This window comes from Pezoporus flaviventris, unplaced genomic scaffold (assembly GCF_033815535.1).
Source record: "Pezoporus flaviventris isolate CSIRO_AGI_PZ_B2104156 unplaced genomic scaffold, CSIRO_AGI_Pfla_v1 ptg000023l, whole genome shotgun sequence".
Taxonomy (NCBI): domain Eukaryota; kingdom Metazoa; phylum Chordata; class Aves; order Psittaciformes; family Psittacidae; genus Pezoporus; species Pezoporus flaviventris.
The window spans coordinates 12,274,176-12,280,388 of NW_026892571.1; positions in this window are offsets into that span (position 1 = coordinate 12,274,176).

Here is a 6,213-nt window from a genome sequence, read left to right on the forward strand (position 1 = left end):
GTACAGAAAAAGAGCTTCTGTTGTCCTCTGTTCATCCAGACCCCTCCCCCTCTAATAGACTATTTATTTTTTCTTTTAAAATTATAATTTCTTTAGTGTTGCTGTTTGTTGGGATGGCATCAGTGTTCAGACTGTGCATGCGAGAGGCATACATGTGTGTGACACTTGAGTTTGTTTTTTTCTTCTGTACTTAGTCTTTAAACAGGTATTTGCAGAATGGTACGTTGCTGGAAACTGTTAATGGTGGTAAAATGTAGAAAGTTTCTTATCTCAGCTTTTAGTATTTTAGTGTTCCCAGTTGTAAGATTAAAAAAAGGAAAACAGAAGGTGCATAATCCAGTGATGTCCTTGGAGTAATAGTTAAAGGCATAATATTATGCACATAGGAGTCCCATGTATACATGATATTGTAATTGGTTTGAAATATACATTGAAAAAAATTTTTAACTGTGTAACCAGGTTTCTTGTTCCTGCTGCTCAGTCCCTCAGCACAGTGGGCAGCTTCCCAGAGGTTGGAGAAGTGTTTCTAATTAGGTTTACCCTGTCCAACCCAATACCTTTATCATCACTATAAAGAAACTGTTGTAATGCACCCTCTCTGTGACTTCTGGTTATTTTAGTTTTCACAAGATTAGACATGGCATTTCACAAATCTTCTGTGGATCTAATGTCTAGAATTGTACTTGTGTCCTCAGTGACACCACCCACATCAATGGCAACTCTAATCCTAATGGTGCTTTTAATGGAGTGGTCTGACTCTTGCCCCAGGGCATATTCAAGGCTTTCAAGTTTGTGCAGAAACATTGACTAAGATCTGTTAGGCTTTCCAATTCCTTAATATATTTTAAAGTAAGTTCTATTCTGGATAGATGGATATTTCTTATTCTTTCATTGTCTTTAATGTATAAGTACTTGCTTTTCTTATGGTTCTTATTTTCATTATGTCAGGTTTCCTGTGCATCCGGTATTTAAAGGTTTCTGTATGTTTAAAACTGCTGCTATTTGAGCATTAATGTAAAATGCTCAATTTGCATGTCATTTGAAGAGCTGAAACTCCGAGGTACAGCTCTTTACTCCTTTCATAATGAATGCTTATCTTAGGAATACTTCCTCCAAAAGAACATTGTTCCCAGAATCTACCAGTGAACTGTAAGCTTCCTTTATGAGTTATGATCTCATGCACTTTGACTGTATTGTCAAGGTGATGAGGGTACAGAACACCACTGACCATGGGGAAAAAGTCTGGAAGATACAGGAGATGCAGGGGAGCATGAAGTGGAAATACCCAACTGTGTGGCATCCTTTTGAGAATACCATGGACACTGAACTCTTTGCTCTTACTAGTGCTATGTGCTGCATCCGGGGTTCTAATCAAAGTGTTGAATCAAGTGAATGAAGACAAAAATTGTTGCACCTTTTTCTTTAGCAGGATTGCTGATGGTGTATGTAAATCATTATCATGAAATGTTGCTTGAGGGTTAACATTAGAGTTTGAGGGCAAATATGTAGAGGAGACATTAGCTGAAAAAACAGTCTACTTCCATTTCTGTCGCTGACTGTGATCAGAGCCTCGTGTTCCCACATCCATGTTTCCAGAGTGTTCCCTGTTCAAGGGATACAATATAGAGAGATTTAGTGGTGGGTTTTTTCCAGTGTAGAACCAGCAGTGATTGATGTGGGATAATTAGTTCAGACACAACAAAGCTACTTGTAATTTTACCAATTGGAAGCTATTACTAGAAGCTACATAGTTATAGTTGTGTAATATTTTGTAAGTGATGATAATTTCCTAACAGATAATTGAGCTGACTTTGGTTACAGCAGATGAATCTGTAGAGATCCCTGTGGTCCTGAACAATGAGAAATCTTCGCTCCGAAACAAACATTTCAATTCATGATGTTGTGATTATTTAATTTTTTAATAAAATGCTGTGTGGAATTACAATGGGATTGCTTTACTGGCAGAAAAGTGATTTTTTTTTTTTTAATAATTTTTTTTATTAGTCTTAAAGAGAAAAGCTTTCTTTTTTGAAATGAATTTTGCAGCTATTTTGTGGAAAACACTACTGAAGAAGTGCTGATACATTACCAAGAGCAGAGTGCACCTCATCCTCACTAATGTTCTTCTGAATATTAGTAGCTCAAGTCATGTATTACTATGTAAGGTCAGAAGCCTGAGCAGAGTAGCCAAAATATGTCAGAGCCTTATCCTGGAGTATGTGGAAATAAATAATGGAAATAACGGAAGTTTTCTGCATATATATTCATCACTCGCCAGTGTTTGTTGTATTTGTTTCCATGTTGTGGGTTGCTTTCAATATCTGCTTGTAAGAGAGGTGGAAGACAGAACTCCTCTTAAATTGTGCCTTTTCTGTATGTCATCTGTGAAGTGTGCCTTAGGTCTATAAGGCTTTATGTTTTTGCAGGCTACCCACAAGCTATCTTTAATTTCCCTGTTTTAAAGAATAGTGCTCAGAGGATAATCTCAGACCTGTAGGATTTTTATTCACTTATGCCTGGAAACTAAAGTGGTTTTCCGACTGTTGCAGCAGTAAAGGTTGAAGTGGCAGATGCTTGGTCAAACTTTTGGCAGTTTCTCTGATCCCCTCTGTTCTGTATCTGTAGGAGCAGAACTTCTTGTTTGTTTGCTGTCCTGAACTCCAACTAAACATGCATTTTTACCTTGAATTATACAACTGACGTATGTGCAATACTTCCTCTCACCCTGCCCATCCCTCTCCTCTCCCCCTCTTGCTTATTTTCTGGCATTGTTCTGGGTTTTGGTTTGGGTTTAGGGTTTTTTAGCACACTGTAAGAAATGGCCCCATGATCCAGATGACAGCTTTATCTCATATTTACAAATCTCAAAAGGTAACTTCAGAACATTTGAAGCTATTTACAATTGGTTGAATTCTTTGAAAAACACAGACAAAATTGTGCTCGGAGCATTTTTGTGGTACCTCATCTGTGGTACAGCTGTTGAGTTTCACAATTTTTAAGAGGAAGTGTGTCTTATTACCTGATGCAGAGATGATCAGAGCTATTACCCGCTCTTTCACTAGCAGTGTCCATTTATTCATGTGAAGGAATTTAGTCTCGGTCAGATCTGAGCTACCTGTTCAGCATTGCTATGAATTGTAGATGCAAACATTTAAAGTTGAGTGTTCTCTTGCAGGAAATCCAAAGCGAACATTTTGCTCAGTGTCACCGTGCTGCTGTTTGAGAGATGTGACAGTGCCCTCTCTTGGCTCTTCTGAACAGTTTTGGGTTTCTTTTAAAGAAACAATACTGAAATACTGTACAATAAAGAGTAAAACTTGTCTGTTGACATTAGTCTGATTAAGCAGACTTAAAACAAATGTAAGACACAAACAGCAAAGAATGCAACAGTTCATAATGTTAATGTCAACCCATTTCTGTGCCATGCCTTCGTTTTGGATGAAACTTTCAAAATACTCTTCTTGTGTTTAATGCCTGGCCATGTCAAAAGCTTCTGTAAATGCGCTTGTCACAAGATGCCGTTTGCGCAGGGTTTCACTTAATGATTTGGGGTAGATCCAGATGCGATCTCGTAGATAGCAGGGTGTTTGAAACACTGTCTCAAAGATACTTTCTGGCAGCCATGACTGTTATATGTCTGTTTCTTTGCGGAGCGGACTGTGTCCATGCGATCCAGCAGGATTCCCTGGAAGCTGCCCAGTATAAACTAATCAGAGAGCCCCCCCTGGTGTCTGAAAGTGTCCTCGGATATTAAATTTATATCAATCCCAGGAAGTCTTGGCAATCAAAGTAGTCACTTTTTCCCTTCACATCTGGACGTAAATTATTTTCTTGTTGCAGAGGTCACAGGAATCATGGGTAGGGCATGGAATGAGGGCCATAGAAAACATGGGAAAGGAAGAATAAAACTGTATTTCCACCTTCTTAGAAATGGTTATTTTTAAGTGACCTGGAAGAAAGCCAAGCTATACAACAGTTGGTTGTTTTTTTTCTTTCCTTGAAGTTTACATTTGTTGCTGAATTAAATGTGGCTTAAAGATACTTTGTTTTGGAATGCTTTGTGCCATTAGAGCTCATCTTGGCACTTACAAAAGAGCTTTCTCCTAGTTGCTAAGGACAATAACTTTACTACAGGAGTGTTTTAGACACAGAGCATGCTTCTGTGCGCCTTTCTTTTGGCATTACTTAATTTCCCTTGTTTTCCTTCCGTTTCCCCCTTTTGACCCTGATGCTGCCATGCACTTTGAGCTCTTCTATAATGCTGGATTATTATTTTTTATAGGATAAGTTTGCATCTTTCCAAGCATATTTCTATTCTTAAATTCTTTCCTCTAAGAAATTAAGGAAATGTTTCATTTTATGTTTTCCCCTCCCAACTCTCCATCAAGACTCTCAAACAAGCGCTTCAGGAGGGGTTAGAAAAACAAACAGAACCTTTCCATACAACTCCCTGCCTTTCCTCGATGGGACAAGGGAACTAGTGTGCGTTAAGCTGCAAATCCCTGAAGCCTGTAGCTTTGGAGTTGTGGGGTTTTTTTTTACGTTCTATGCTTATGGGGAATAAAGATGGTATTAGTTTATGTTTGTATGGCAAAGAAAATGTCAGGAGCAGAAGCTTGAGGTGCATTTAGCAGAAATGAATTTGTGAAATGTTAATTGCTGTTGTTCATAACTACTGCTGTGTTCCTACGTGGCTTTTTTTACATAGGTTCTGTTAGCTTGCTGATTATTTATTCAGTCGTGTAGCTTACACTTTTTAGACACCAAGTTGAATAAAATCATACACCAGAATCTGACAGCAGGATTCTCATGCTGAGAATTCAAGATTAAGTCCAGGAATTTTATTCTGTTTTAACAGTTACCTTCTGTGTTCCCCTTCAGGCTTAAGGGGATCTTATTCTTGATTCTGCTGTTTATAGCTCTCAGTGACAAGATCTTTGCTATCCTTATGCCAAATAAAATTGAATGGGTATTGCTTGAGTGCTGCGTTGTGCCAACTCCTACATGAACAGAGGGATGACTTATTAAGAGTCTTTATTTTTTTTTTAACCCCTCTTCTCGACCTTCAGGATCAGAGGAGCTTTTTAAGCAGCAAATGCCTTCTCCACATTGCATTATAAGATAACTAGGTTGTTCTTGCAGTAAAATCCGTTTGACTTTATGGGATGGTTTGTGTTGAGAACAGTCATTTTACAGGATTCTTTTAACTTGTATGATGTGCTTTAAACAGTTAGGTGAACTTTCAAACCTTTGTTACAATAGGTGCAAGCATGTTATTTTAAATATATTGCAAAGTACATAGGGAAAGATGAGGGCTTTACTAGATTACTAGTTTTTTTTACTAGATTTCCTTTTAGTAATAGTAATGCTTTCATTCCTATTGAATGCTATAGTGCTCCATAACTGTAGAGCTGTTTTTCAAGCATTCTCTGTATAAATGATGTTTTAGGCCTGCTCACTCACATTAAAATACAAGGAAAATCATTGTTATCAAATATATCTGGGTGTTTTTAGGACCCCAAAGGAGCTTGTAGTTAAAGGTTACCAGTTTGAGAGATTTTTTTTGAAAACGTAATCACATACTATTTTAATATAACCAATATGGAAAAATTGCTTCCTTTTTGCAAGTGATGTTTTTCTGTGAGCTCTCATGGAGACCGTCTGAGCTCCATATAGTATTTGCATTTCTTTAATGGTGAAGCAGAGTGCACTGCAGCTTTTCTTCTTTTGCTGTTTTCCCTTAATTAAATAAATTCAAGCTAGGAAACAGGCTTTGTAGTGAATCTCATCTCCCTTACTTCAGTCTGGTACTGATATTTTTGAGTTTCTCGTGTAGCACTCATCGTTAACAAAAAAAATCTGCTTCTGATTGAGTTATAAATTCTCTTGCAAATAACTGTACACCATACAAACCTGTAAGCAAATATTTGGGGATGCTATCAGCTTTGACTGTCGTGGTTTGGTCTGGCTTTTAATTTGACCAGAAGCCATTTTTACTGGACCAAATCCAGCTGTAATGTAATCCCTAGTTTCTCATCTGTATTCTTGAAGACTAATAGAATAGTAAAACCTTCTTAAAGACAACTTAAATGTGTTATATAGTGTCCTCAGGGTAACTTCTGCACTAAAGATGTTTTCTTTCCCACCCTGTAGAGGTATCTCATTAAGTGAGATAGGCACTAGTGTCATTATTAAGTTTTCATGTGTTTCTCA